Source organism: Doryrhamphus excisus, chromosome 13 (assembly GCF_030265055.1).
Source record: "Doryrhamphus excisus isolate RoL2022-K1 chromosome 13, RoL_Dexc_1.0, whole genome shotgun sequence".
Classification (NCBI taxonomy): domain Eukaryota; kingdom Metazoa; phylum Chordata; class Actinopteri; order Syngnathiformes; family Syngnathidae; genus Doryrhamphus; species Doryrhamphus excisus.
This window is the reverse complement of record NC_080478.1, coordinates 243,199-252,802: the sequence shown is the minus strand read 5'-3', so window position 1 is coordinate 252,802 and position 9,604 is coordinate 243,199. Positions and strand designations below refer to the sequence as shown.

General features: G+C 51.7%; 27 non-coding genes and 15 pseudogenes across 27 annotated transcripts; all 42 read left to right on the top strand.

The window, feature by feature from the left end:
- Positions 1–102: 102 nt before the first annotated feature.
- On the top strand, positions 103–211 carry LOC131100405 (5S ribosomal RNA; annotated as a pseudogene).
- Positions 212–323: 112 nt separating this feature from the next.
- LOC131098404 (5S ribosomal RNA) lies at positions 324–442 on the top strand. The gene has a single exon (XR_009117278.1). It is a non-coding gene; the product is annotated as a 5S ribosomal RNA (ribosomal RNA).
- Positions 443–555: 113 nt separating this feature from the next.
- Positions 556–674, top strand: LOC131143330 (5S ribosomal RNA). Its single transcript, XR_009133381.1, has one exon. It is a non-coding gene; the product is annotated as a 5S ribosomal RNA (ribosomal RNA).
- Positions 675–786: 112 nt separating this feature from the next.
- Positions 787–905, top strand: LOC131097622 (5S ribosomal RNA). The gene has a single exon (XR_009116519.1). It is a non-coding gene; the product is annotated as a 5S ribosomal RNA (ribosomal RNA).
- A 112-nt stretch (positions 906–1,017) lies between these two features.
- On the top strand, positions 1,018–1,126 carry LOC131142010 (5S ribosomal RNA; annotated as a pseudogene).
- Positions 1,127–1,238: 112 nt separating this feature from the next.
- On the top strand, positions 1,239–1,357 carry LOC131097173 (5S ribosomal RNA). Its single transcript, XR_009116086.1, has one exon. It is a non-coding gene; the product is annotated as a 5S ribosomal RNA (ribosomal RNA).
- Positions 1,358–1,469: 112 nt separating this feature from the next.
- LOC131100076 (5S ribosomal RNA) lies at positions 1,470–1,588 on the top strand. The gene has a single exon (XR_009118843.1). It is a non-coding gene; the product is annotated as a 5S ribosomal RNA (ribosomal RNA).
- Positions 1,589–1,700: 112 nt separating this feature from the next.
- LOC131100403 (5S ribosomal RNA) lies at positions 1,701–1,809 on the top strand (annotated as a pseudogene).
- A 112-nt stretch (positions 1,810–1,921) lies between these two features.
- On the top strand, positions 1,922–2,040 carry LOC131098403 (5S ribosomal RNA). Its single transcript, XR_009117277.1, has one exon. It is a non-coding gene; the product is annotated as a 5S ribosomal RNA (ribosomal RNA).
- A 113-nt stretch (positions 2,041–2,153) lies between these two features.
- LOC131143329 (5S ribosomal RNA) lies at positions 2,154–2,272 on the top strand. Its single transcript, XR_009133380.1, has one exon. It is a non-coding gene; the product is annotated as a 5S ribosomal RNA (ribosomal RNA).
- Positions 2,273–2,384: 112 nt separating this feature from the next.
- LOC131142507 (5S ribosomal RNA) lies at positions 2,385–2,493 on the top strand (annotated as a pseudogene).
- Positions 2,494–2,605: 112 nt separating this feature from the next.
- On the top strand, positions 2,606–2,724 carry LOC131097685 (5S ribosomal RNA). Its single transcript, XR_009116581.1, has one exon. It is a non-coding gene; the product is annotated as a 5S ribosomal RNA (ribosomal RNA).
- Positions 2,725–2,836: 112 nt separating this feature from the next.
- On the top strand, positions 2,837–2,955 carry LOC131098873 (5S ribosomal RNA). The gene has a single exon (XR_009117719.1). It is a non-coding gene; the product is annotated as a 5S ribosomal RNA (ribosomal RNA).
- Positions 2,956–3,067: 112 nt separating this feature from the next.
- LOC131142630 (5S ribosomal RNA) lies at positions 3,068–3,186 on the top strand. The gene has a single exon (XR_009132702.1). It is a non-coding gene; the product is annotated as a 5S ribosomal RNA (ribosomal RNA).
- Positions 3,187–3,298: 112 nt separating this feature from the next.
- On the top strand, positions 3,299–3,417 carry LOC131099100 (5S ribosomal RNA). Its single transcript, XR_009117938.1, has one exon. It is a non-coding gene; the product is annotated as a 5S ribosomal RNA (ribosomal RNA).
- Positions 3,418–3,529: 112 nt separating this feature from the next.
- LOC131099537 (5S ribosomal RNA) lies at positions 3,530–3,648 on the top strand. The gene has a single exon (XR_009118363.1). It is a non-coding gene; the product is annotated as a 5S ribosomal RNA (ribosomal RNA).
- A 112-nt stretch (positions 3,649–3,760) lies between these two features.
- Positions 3,761–3,879, top strand: LOC131098535 (5S ribosomal RNA). Its single transcript, XR_009117403.1, has one exon. It is a non-coding gene; the product is annotated as a 5S ribosomal RNA (ribosomal RNA).
- A 112-nt stretch (positions 3,880–3,991) lies between these two features.
- On the top strand, positions 3,992–4,100 carry LOC131141181 (5S ribosomal RNA; annotated as a pseudogene).
- A 112-nt stretch (positions 4,101–4,212) lies between these two features.
- On the top strand, positions 4,213–4,331 carry LOC131099286 (5S ribosomal RNA). Its single transcript, XR_009118120.1, has one exon. It is a non-coding gene; the product is annotated as a 5S ribosomal RNA (ribosomal RNA).
- A 112-nt stretch (positions 4,332–4,443) lies between these two features.
- LOC131141689 (5S ribosomal RNA) lies at positions 4,444–4,552 on the top strand (annotated as a pseudogene).
- Positions 4,553–4,664: 112 nt separating this feature from the next.
- Positions 4,665–4,783, top strand: LOC131143088 (5S ribosomal RNA). The gene has a single exon (XR_009133143.1). It is a non-coding gene; the product is annotated as a 5S ribosomal RNA (ribosomal RNA).
- Positions 4,784–4,895: 112 nt separating this feature from the next.
- LOC131142449 (5S ribosomal RNA) lies at positions 4,896–5,004 on the top strand (annotated as a pseudogene).
- A 112-nt stretch (positions 5,005–5,116) lies between these two features.
- LOC131101040 (5S ribosomal RNA) lies at positions 5,117–5,225 on the top strand (annotated as a pseudogene).
- Positions 5,226–5,337: 112 nt separating this feature from the next.
- LOC131100137 (5S ribosomal RNA) lies at positions 5,338–5,456 on the top strand. The gene has a single exon (XR_009118902.1). It is a non-coding gene; the product is annotated as a 5S ribosomal RNA (ribosomal RNA).
- Positions 5,457–5,568: 112 nt separating this feature from the next.
- Positions 5,569–5,677, top strand: LOC131142263 (5S ribosomal RNA; annotated as a pseudogene).
- Positions 5,678–5,789: 112 nt separating this feature from the next.
- On the top strand, positions 5,790–5,908 carry LOC131100074 (5S ribosomal RNA). The gene has a single exon (XR_009118841.1). It is a non-coding gene; the product is annotated as a 5S ribosomal RNA (ribosomal RNA).
- A 112-nt stretch (positions 5,909–6,020) lies between these two features.
- LOC131100402 (5S ribosomal RNA) lies at positions 6,021–6,129 on the top strand (annotated as a pseudogene).
- Positions 6,130–6,241: 112 nt separating this feature from the next.
- LOC131097621 (5S ribosomal RNA) lies at positions 6,242–6,360 on the top strand. The gene has a single exon (XR_009116518.1). It is a non-coding gene; the product is annotated as a 5S ribosomal RNA (ribosomal RNA).
- Positions 6,361–6,472: 112 nt separating this feature from the next.
- Positions 6,473–6,581, top strand: LOC131142009 (5S ribosomal RNA; annotated as a pseudogene).
- Positions 6,582–6,693: 112 nt separating this feature from the next.
- On the top strand, positions 6,694–6,812 carry LOC131097172 (5S ribosomal RNA). Its single transcript, XR_009116084.1, has one exon. It is a non-coding gene; the product is annotated as a 5S ribosomal RNA (ribosomal RNA).
- A 112-nt stretch (positions 6,813–6,924) lies between these two features.
- Positions 6,925–7,043, top strand: LOC131100073 (5S ribosomal RNA). Its single transcript, XR_009118840.1, has one exon. It is a non-coding gene; the product is annotated as a 5S ribosomal RNA (ribosomal RNA).
- A 112-nt stretch (positions 7,044–7,155) lies between these two features.
- LOC131101218 (5S ribosomal RNA) lies at positions 7,156–7,264 on the top strand (annotated as a pseudogene).
- Positions 7,265–7,376: 112 nt separating this feature from the next.
- On the top strand, positions 7,377–7,495 carry LOC131098402 (5S ribosomal RNA). Its single transcript, XR_009117276.1, has one exon. It is a non-coding gene; the product is annotated as a 5S ribosomal RNA (ribosomal RNA).
- Positions 7,496–7,608: 113 nt separating this feature from the next.
- Positions 7,609–7,727, top strand: LOC131143328 (5S ribosomal RNA). The gene has a single exon (XR_009133379.1). It is a non-coding gene; the product is annotated as a 5S ribosomal RNA (ribosomal RNA).
- A 112-nt stretch (positions 7,728–7,839) lies between these two features.
- LOC131142354 (5S ribosomal RNA) lies at positions 7,840–7,948 on the top strand (annotated as a pseudogene).
- A 112-nt stretch (positions 7,949–8,060) lies between these two features.
- Positions 8,061–8,179, top strand: LOC131097684 (5S ribosomal RNA). Its single transcript, XR_009116580.1, has one exon. It is a non-coding gene; the product is annotated as a 5S ribosomal RNA (ribosomal RNA).
- A 112-nt stretch (positions 8,180–8,291) lies between these two features.
- On the top strand, positions 8,292–8,400 carry LOC131141085 (5S ribosomal RNA; annotated as a pseudogene).
- Positions 8,401–8,512: 112 nt separating this feature from the next.
- Positions 8,513–8,631, top strand: LOC131097404 (5S ribosomal RNA). The gene has a single exon (XR_009116312.1). It is a non-coding gene; the product is annotated as a 5S ribosomal RNA (ribosomal RNA).
- Positions 8,632–8,743: 112 nt separating this feature from the next.
- On the top strand, positions 8,744–8,862 carry LOC131143327 (5S ribosomal RNA). Its single transcript, XR_009133378.1, has one exon. It is a non-coding gene; the product is annotated as a 5S ribosomal RNA (ribosomal RNA).
- Positions 8,863–8,974: 112 nt separating this feature from the next.
- LOC131141242 (5S ribosomal RNA) lies at positions 8,975–9,083 on the top strand (annotated as a pseudogene).
- Positions 9,084–9,195: 112 nt separating this feature from the next.
- On the top strand, positions 9,196–9,314 carry LOC131098108 (5S ribosomal RNA). Its single transcript, XR_009116989.1, has one exon. It is a non-coding gene; the product is annotated as a 5S ribosomal RNA (ribosomal RNA).
- A 112-nt stretch (positions 9,315–9,426) lies between these two features.
- Positions 9,427–9,545, top strand: LOC131140976 (5S ribosomal RNA). The gene has a single exon (XR_009132483.1). It is a non-coding gene; the product is annotated as a 5S ribosomal RNA (ribosomal RNA).
- Positions 9,546–9,604: the final 59 nt, after the last annotated feature.

The window sequence follows — 9,604 nt, the reverse complement described above, 5'->3', positions numbered from 1 at the left end:
TCTGCTCTTGCCTGACAGCAGAGGGCGCTGTTTGACACTTTTTGCTGGAGTCTAGTTTGGCCTGCGTCACCTTCAAATAGGATCTTTTCATTTCACCTGGCAGCTTACGGCCATACTACCCTGAAAACGCCCGATCTCGGAAGCTAAGCAGGGGCGGGCCTGGTTAGTACTTGGATGGGAGACCGCCTGGGAATACCAGGTGCTGTAAGCTTTTTATGGTTTCTGCTCTTGCCTGACAGCAAAGGGCGCTGTTTGACACTTTTTGCCAGAGTCTAGTTTGGCCTGCGTCACCTTCAAATAGGATCTTTTCAGTTGACCTGGCAGCTTACGGCCATACTACCCTGAAAACGCCAGATCTCGTCCGATCTTGGAAGCTAAGCAGGGGCGGGCCTGGTTAGTACTTGGATGGGAGACCGCCTGGGAATACCAGGTGCTGTAAGCTTTTTTATGGTTTCTGCTCTTGCCTGACAGCAGAGGGCGCTGTTTGACACTTTTTGCTGGAGTCTAGTTTGGCCTGCGTCACCTTCAAATAGGATCTTTTCAGTTGACCTGGCAGCTTACGGCCATACTACCCTTAAAACGCCTGATCTCGTCCGATCTCGGAAGCTAAGCAGGGGCGGGCCTGGTTAGTACTTGGATGGGAGACCGCCTGGGAATACCAGGTGCTGTAAGCTTTTGATGGTTTCTGCTCTTGCCTGACAGCAAAGGGCGCTGTTTGACACTTTTTGCCAGAGTCTAGTTTGGCCTGCGTCGCCTTCAAATAGGATCTTTTCAGTTGATCTTGCAGCTTACGGCCATACTATCCTGAAAAAGCCCGATCTCGTCCGATCTCGGAAGCTAAGCAGGGGCGGGCCTGGTTAGTACTTGGATGGGAGACCGCCTGGGAATACCAGGTGCTGTAAGCCTTTTATGGTTTCTGCTCATGCCTGACAGCAGAGGGCGCTGTTTGACACTTTTTGCTGGAGTCTAGTTTGGCCTGCGTCGCCTTCAAATAGGATCTTTTCAGTTGACCTGGCAGCTTACGGCCAAACTACCCTGAAAACGCCCGATCTCGGACGCTAAGCAGGGGCGGGCCTGGTTAGTACTTGGATGGGAGACCGTCTGGGAATACCAGGTGCTGTAAGCTTTTTATGGTTTCTGCTCTTGCCTGACAGCAAAGGGCGCTGTTTGACACTTTTTGCCAGCGTCTAGTTTGGCCTGCGTCACCTTCAAATAGGATCTTTTCAGTTGACCTGGCAGCTTACGGCCATACTACCCTGAAAACGCCCGATCTCGTCAGATCTCGGAAGCTAAGCAGGGGCGGGCCTGGTTAGTACTTGGATGGGAGACCGCCTGGGAATACCAGGTGCTGAAAGCTTTTTATGGTTTCTGCTCTTGCCTGACAGCAGAGGGCGCTGTTTGACACTTTTTGCTGGAGTCTAGTTTGGCCTGCGTCACCTTCAAATAGGATCTTTTCAGTTGACCTGGCAGCTTACGGACATACTACCCTTAAAACGCCTGATCTCGTCCGATCTCGGAAGGTAAGCAGGGGCTGGCCTGGTTAGTACTTGGATGGGAGACCGCCTGGGAATACCAGGTGCTGTAAGCTTTTTATGGTTTCTGCTCTTGCCTGACAGCAGAGGGCGCTGTTTGACACTTTTTGCTGGAGTCTAGTTTGGCCTGCGTCACCTTCAAATAGGATCTTTTCATTTCACCTGGCAGCTTACGGCCATACTACCCTGAAAACGCCCGATCTCGGAAGCTAAGCAGGGGCGGGCCTGGTTAGTACTTGGATGGGAGACCGCCTGGGAATACCAGGTGCTGTAAGCTTTTTATGGTTTCTGCTCTTGCCTGACAGCAAAGGGCGCTGTTTGACACTTTTTGCCAGAGTCTAGTTTGGCCTGCGTCACCTTCAAATATGATCTTTTCAGTTGACCTGGCAGCTTACGGCCATACTACCCTGAAAACGCCAGATCTCGTCCGATCTTGGAAGCTAAGCAGGGGCGGGCCTGGTTAGTACTTGGATGGGAGACCGCCTGGGAATACCAGGTGCTGTAAGCTTTTTTATGGTTTCTGCTCTTGCCTGACAGCAGAGGGCGCTGTTTGACACTTTTTGCTGGAGTCTAGTTTGGCCTGCGTCACCTTCAAATAGGATCTTTTCAGTTGACCTGGCAGCTTACGGCCATACTACCCTTAAAACGCCTGATCTCGTCCGATCTCGGAAGCTAAGCAGGGGCGGGCCTGGTTAGTACTTGGATGGGAGACCGCCTGGGAATACCAGGTGCTGTAAGCTTTTGATGGTTTCTGCTCTTGCCTGACAGCAAAGGGCGCTGTTTGACACTTTTTGCCAGAGTCTAGTTTGGCCTGCGTCGCCTTCAAATAGGATCTTTTCAGTTGATCTTGCAGCTTACGGCCATACTATCCTGAAAAAGCCAGATCTCGGAAGCTAAGCAGGGGCGGGCCTGGTTAGTACTTGGATGGGAGACCGCCTGGGAATACCAGGTGCTGTAAGATTTATATGGTTTCTGCTCTTGCCTGACAGCAGAGGGCGCTGTTTGACACTTTTTGCTGGAGTCTAGTTTGGCCTGCGTCGCCTTCAAATAGGATCTTTTCAGTTGATCTGGCAGCTTACGGTCATACTACCCTGAAAACGCCCGATCTCGTCCGATCTCGTAAGCTAAACAGGGGTGGGCCTGGTTAGTACTTGGATGGGAGACCGCCTGGGAATACCAGGTGCTGTAAGCCTTTTATGGTTTCTGCTCATGCCTGACAGCAGAGGGCGCTGTTTGACACTTTTTGCTGGAGTCTAGTTTGGCCTGCGTCGCCTTCAAATAGGATCTTTTCAGTTGATCTTGCAGCTTACGGCCATACTATCCTGAAAAAGCCCGATCTCGTCCGATCTCGGAAGCAAAGCAGGGGCGGGCCTGGTTAGTACTTGGATGGGAGACCGCCTGGGAATACCAGGTGCTGTAAGCTTTTTATGGTTTCTGCTCTTGCCTGACAGCAGAGGGCGCTGTTTGACACTTTTTGCTGGAGTCTAGTTTGGCCTGCGTTGCCTTCAAATAAGATTTTTTCAGTTGCCCTTAAAGCTTACGGCCATACTACCCTGAAAACGCCCGATCTCGTCCGATCTCGGAAGCTAAGCAGGGGCTGGCCTGGTTAGTACTTGGATGGGAGACCGCCTGGGAATACCAGGTGCTGTAAGCTTTTTATGGTTTCTGCTCTTGCCTGACAGCAGAGGGCGCTGTTTGACACTTTTTGCTGGAGTTTAGTTTGGCCTGCGTCGCCTTCAAATAGGATCTTTTCAGTTGCCTTGGCAGCTTACAGCCATACTACCCTGAAAACGCCCGATCTCATCCGATCTCGGAAGCTAAGCAGGGGCGGGCCTGGTTAGTACTTGGATGGGAAACCGCCTAGGAATACCAGGTGCTCTAAGCTTTTTATGGTTTCTGCTTTTGCCTGAAAGCAGAGGGCGCTGTTTGACACTTTTTGCTGGAGTCTAGTTTGGCCTGCGTCGCCTTCAAATAGGATCTTTTCAGTTGCCCTGGCAGCTTACGGCCATACTACCCTGAAAACGCCCGATATCGTCCGATCTCGGAAGCTAAGCAGGGGCGGGCCTGGTTAGTACTTGGATGAGAGACCGCCTGGGAATACCAGGTGCTGTAAGCCTTTTATGGTTTCGGCTCTTGCCTGACAGCAGAGGGCGCTGTTTGACACTTTTTGCTGGAGTCTAGTTTGGCCTGCGTCGCCTTCAAATAGGATCTTTTCAGTTGATCTGGCAGCTTACGGTCATACTACCCTGAAAATGCCCGATCTCGTCCGATCTCGTAAGCTAAACAGGGGTGGGCCTGGTTAGTACTTGGATGGGAGACCGCCTGGGAATACCAGGTGCTGTAAGCCTTTTATGGTTTCTGCTCTTGCCTGACAGCAGAGGGCGCTGTTTGACACTTTTTGCTGGAGTCTAGTTTGGCCTGCGTCACCTTCAAATAGGATCTTTTCAGTTCACCTGGCAGCTTACGGCCATACTACCCTGAAAAAGCCCGATCTCGGAAGCTAAGCAGGGGCGGGCCTGGTTAGTACTTGGATGGGAGACCGCCTGGGAATACCAGGTGCTGTAAGCTTTTTATGGTTTCTGCTCTTGCCTGACAGCAAAGGGCGCTGTTTGACACTTTTTGCCAGAGTCTAGTTTGGCCTGCGTCGCCTTCAAATAGGATCTTTTCAGTTGATCTGGCAGCTTACGGCCATACTATCCTGAAAAAGCCCGATCTCGTCCGATCTCGGAAGCTAAGCAGGGGCGGGCCTGGTTAGTACTTGGATGGGAGACCGCCTGGAAATACCAGGTGCTGTAAGCTTTATATGGTTTCTGCTCTTGCCTGACAGCAGAGGGCGCTGTTTGACACTTTTTGCTGGAGTCTAGTTTGGCCTGCGTCACCTTCAAATAGGATCTTTTCAGTTGATCTGGCAGCTTACGGCCATACTACCCTGAAAACGCCCGATCTCGGACGCTAAGCAGGGGCGGGCCTGGTTAGTACTTGGATGGGAGACCGCCTGGGAATACCAGGAGCTGTAAGCTTTTTATGGTTTCTGCTCTTGCCTGACAGCAAAGGGCGCTGTTTGACACTTTTTGCCAGAGTCTAGTTTGGCCTGCGTCACCTTCAAATAGGATCTTTTCAGTTGACCTGGCAGCTTATGGCCATACTACCCTGAAAACGCCCGATCTCGTCTGATCTCGGAAACTAAGCAGGGTCGGGCCTGGTTAGTACTTGGATGGGAGACCGCCTGGGAATACCAGGTGCTGTAAGCTTTTTATGGTTTCTGCTCTTGCCTGACAGCAGAGGGTGATGTTTGACACTTTTTGCTGGAGTATAGTTTGGCCTGCGTCACCTTCAAATAGGATCTTTTCAGTTGACCTGGCAGCTTACGGCCATACTACCCTTAAAACGTCCGATCTCGGAAGCTAAGCAGAGGCGGGCCTGGTTAGTACTTGGATGGGAGACCGGCTGGGAATACCAGGTGCTGTAAGCTTTTTATGGTTTCTGCTCTTGCCTGACAGCAGAGGGCGCTGTTTGACACTTTTTGCTGGAGTCTAGTTTGGCCTGCGTCACCTTCAAATAGGATCTTTTCAGTTCACCTGGCAGCTTACGGCCATACTACCCTGAAATCGCCCGATCTCGGAAGCTAAGCAGGGGCGGGCCTGGTTAGTACTTGGATGGGAGACCGCCTGGGAATACCAGGTGCTGTAAGCTTTTTATGGTTTCTGCTCTTGCCTGACAGCAAAGGGCGCTGTTTGACACTTTTTGCCAGAGTCTAGTTTGGCCTGCGTCGCCTTCAAATAGGATCTTTTCAGTTGATCTTGCAGCTTACGGCCATACTATCCTGAAAAAGCCCGATCTTGTCCGATCTCGGAAGCTAAGCAGGGGCGGGCCTGGTTAGTACGTGGATGGGAGACCGCCTGGGAATACCAGGTGCTGTAAGCCTTTTATGGTTTCTGCTCATGCCTGACAGCAGAGGGCGCTGTTTGACACTTTTTGCTGGAGTCTAGTTTGGCCTGCGTCGCCTTCAAATAGGATCTTTTCAGTTGACCTGGCAGCTTACGGCCAAACTACCCTTAAAACGCCCGATCTCGGACGCTAAGCAGGGGCGGGCCTGGTTAGTACTTGGATGGGAGACCGTCTGGGAATACCAGGTGCTGTAAGCTTTTTATGGTTTCTGCTCTTGCCTGACAGCAGAGGGCGCTGTTTGACACTTTTTGCTGGAGTCTAGTTTGGCCTGCGTCACCTTCAAATAGGATCTTTTCAGTTGACCTGGCAGCTTACGGACATACTACCCTTAAAACGCCTGATCTCGTCCGATCTCGGAAGGTAAGCAGGGGCTGGCCTGGTTAGTACTTGGATGGGAGACCGCCTGGGAATACCAGGTGCTGTAAGCTTTTTATGGTTTCTGCTCTTGCCTGACAGCAGAGGGCGCTGTTTGACACTTTTTGCTGGAGTCTAGTTTGGCCTGCGTCACCTTCAAATAGGATCTTTTCAGTTCACCTGGCAGCTTACGGCCATACTACCCTGAAAACGCCCGATCTCGGAAGCTAAGCAGGGGCGGGCCTGGTTAGTACTTGGATGGGAGACCGCCTGGGAATACCAGGTGCTGTAAGCTTTTTATGGTTTCTGCTCTTGCCTGACAGCAAAGGGCGCTGTTTGACACTTTTTGCCAGAGTCTAGTTTGGCCTGCGTCGCCTTCAAATAGGATCTTTTCAGTTGATCTTGCAGCTTACGGCCATACTATCCTGAAAAAGCCCGATCTCGTCCGATCTCGGAAGCTAAGCAGGGGCGGGCCTGGTTAGTACTTGGATGGGAGACCGCCTGGGAATACCAGGTGCTGTAAGCCTTTTATGGTTTCTGCTCATGCCTGACAGCAGAGGGCGCTGTTTGACACTTTTTGCTGGAGTCTAGTTTGGCCTGCGTCGCCTTCAAATAGGATCTTTTCAGTTGACCTGGCAGCTTACGGCCAAACTACCCTGAAAACGCCCGATCTCGGACGCTAAGCAGGGGCGGGCCTGGTTAGTACTTGGATGGGAGACCGTCTGGGAATACCAGGTGCTGTAAGCTTTTTATGGTTTCTGCTCTTGCCTGACAGCAAAGGGCGCTGTTTGACACTTTTTGCCAGCGTCTAGTTTGGCCTGCGTCACCTTCAAATAGGATCTTTTCAGTTGACCTGGCAGCTTACGGCCATACTACCCTGAAAACGCCCGATCTCGTCAGATCTCGGAAGCTAAGCAGGGGCGGGCCTGGTTAGTACTTGGATGGGAGACCGCCTGGGAATACCAGGTGCTGAAAGCTTTTTATGGTTTCTGCTCTTGCCTGACAGCAGAGGGCGCTGTTTGACACTTTTTGCTGGAGTCTAGTTTGGCCTGCGTCACCTTCAAATAGGATCTTTTCAGTTGACCTGGCAGCTTACGGACATACTACCCTTAAAACGCCTGATCTCGTCCGATCTCGGAAGGTAAGCAGGGGCTGGCCTGGTTAGTACTTGGATGGGAGACCGCCTGGGAATACCAGGTGCTGTAAGCTTTTTATGGTTTCTGCTCTTGCCTGACAGCAGAGGGCGCTGTTTGACACTTTTTGCTGGAGTCTAGTTTGGCCTGCGTCACCTTCAAATAGGATCTTTTCATTTCACCTGGCAGCTTACGGCCATACTACCCTGAAAACGCCCGATCTCGGAAGCAAAGCAGGGGCGGGCCTGGTTAGTACTTGGATGGGAGACCGCCTGGGAATACCAGGTGCTGTAAGCTTTTTATGGTTTCTGCTCTTGCCTGACAGCAAAGGGCGCTGTTTGACACTTTTTGCCAGAGTCTAGTTTGGCCTGCGTCACCTTCAAATAGGATCTTTTCAGTTGACCTGGCAGCTTACGGCCATACTACCCTGAAAACGCCAGATCTCGTCCGATCTTGGAAGCTAAGCAGGGGCGGGCCTGGTTAGTACTTGGATGGGAGACCGCCTGGGAATACCAGGTGCTGTAAGCTTTTTTATGGTTTCTGCTCTTGCCTGACAGCAGAGGGCGCTGTTTGACACTTTTTGCTGGAGTCTAGTTTGGCCTGCGTCACCTTCAAATAGGATCTTTTCAGTTGACCTGGCAGCTTACGGCCATACTACCCTTAAAACGCCTGATCTCGTCCGATCTCGGAAGCTAAGCAGGGGCGGGCCTGGTTAGTACTTGGATGGGAGACCGCCTGGGAATACCAGGTGCTGTAAGCTTTTGATGGTTTCTGCTCTTGCCTGACAGCAAAGGGCGCTGTTTGACACTTTTTGCCAGAGTCTAGTTTGGCCTGCGTCGCCTTCAAATAGGATCTTTTCAGTTGATCTTGCAGCTTACGGCCATACTATCCTGAAAAAGCCCGATCTCGGAAGCTAAGCAGGGGCGGGCCTGGTTAGTACTTGGATGGGAGACCGCCTGGGAATACCAGGTGCTGTAAGATTTATATGGTTTCTGCTCTTGCCTGACAGCAGAGGGCGCTGTTTGACACTTTTTGCTGGAGTCTAGTTTGGCCTGCGTCGCCTTCAAATAGGATCTTTTCAGTTGATCTGGCAGCTTACGGTCATACTACCCTGAAAACGCCCGATCTCGTCCGATCTCGTAAGCTAAACAGGGGTGGGCCTGGTTAGTACTTGGATGGGAGACCGCCTGGGAATACCAGGTGCTGTAAGCCTTTTATGGTTTCTGCTCATGCCTGACAGCAGAGGGCGCTGTTTGACACTTTTTGCTGGAGTCTAGTTTGGCCTGCGTCGCCTTCAAATAGGATCTTTTCAGTTGACCTGGCAGCTTACGGCCATACTACCCTGAAAACGCCCGATCTCGGAAGCTAAGCAGGGGCGGGCCTGGTTAGTACTTGGATGGGAGACCGCCTGGGAATACCAGGTGCTATAAGCTTTTTATGGTTTCTGCTCTTGCCTGACAGCAAAGGGCGCTGTTTGACACTTTTTGCCAGAGTCTAGTTTGGCCTGCGTCACCTTCAAATAGGATCTTTTCAGTTGACCTGGCAGCTTACGGCCATACTACCCTGAAAACGCCCGATCTCGTCTGATCTCGGAAACTAAGCAGGGGCGGGCCTGGTTAGTACTTGGATGGGAGACCGCCTGGGAATACCAGGTGCTGTAAGCTTTTTATGGTTTCTGCTCTTGCCTGACAGCAGAGGGCGCTGTTTGACACTTTTTGCTGGAGTCTAGTTTGGCCTGCGTCACCTTCAAATAGGATCTTTTCAGGTGACCTGGCAGCTTACGGCCATACTACCCTTAAAACGCCTGATCTCGTCCGATCTCGGAAGCTAAGCAGGGGCGGGCCTGGTTAGTACTTGGATGGGAGACCGCCTGGGAATACCAGGTGCTGTAAGCTTTTTATGGTTTCTGCTCTTGCCTGACAGCAGAGGGCGCTGTTTGACACTTTTTGCTGGAGTCTAGTTTGGCCTGCGTCACCTTCAAATAGGATCTTTTCAGTTCACCTGGCAGCTTACGGCCATACTACCCTGAAAACGCCCGATCTCGGAAGCTAAGAAGGGGCGGGCCTGGTTAGTACTTGGATGGGAGACCGCCTGGGAATACCAGGTGCTGTAAGCTTTTTATGGTTTCTGCTCTTGCCTGACAGCAAAGGGCGCTGTTTGACAATTTTTGCCAGAGTCTAGTTTGGCCTGCGTCGCCTTCAAATAGGATCTTTTCAGTTGACCTGGCAGCTTACGGCCATACTACCCTGAAAACGCCCGATCTCGTCCGATCTCGGAAGCTAAGCAGGGGTGGGCCTGGTTAGTACTTGGATGGGAGACCGCCTGGGAATACCAGGTGCTGTAAGCTTTTTATGGTTTCTGCTCTTGCCTGACAGCAAAGGGCGCTGTTTGACACTTTTTGTCAGAGTCTAGTTTGGCCTGCGTCACCTTCAAATAGGATCTTTTCAGTTGACCTGGCAGTTTACAGCCATACTACCCTGAAAACGCCCGATCTCGTCCGATCTCGGAAGCTAAGCAGGGGCGGGCCTGGTTAGTACTTGGATGGGAGACCGCCTGGGAATACCAGGTGCTGTAAGCTTTTTATGGTTTCTGCTCTTGCCTGACAGCAGAGGGCGCTGTTTGACACTTTTTGCTGGA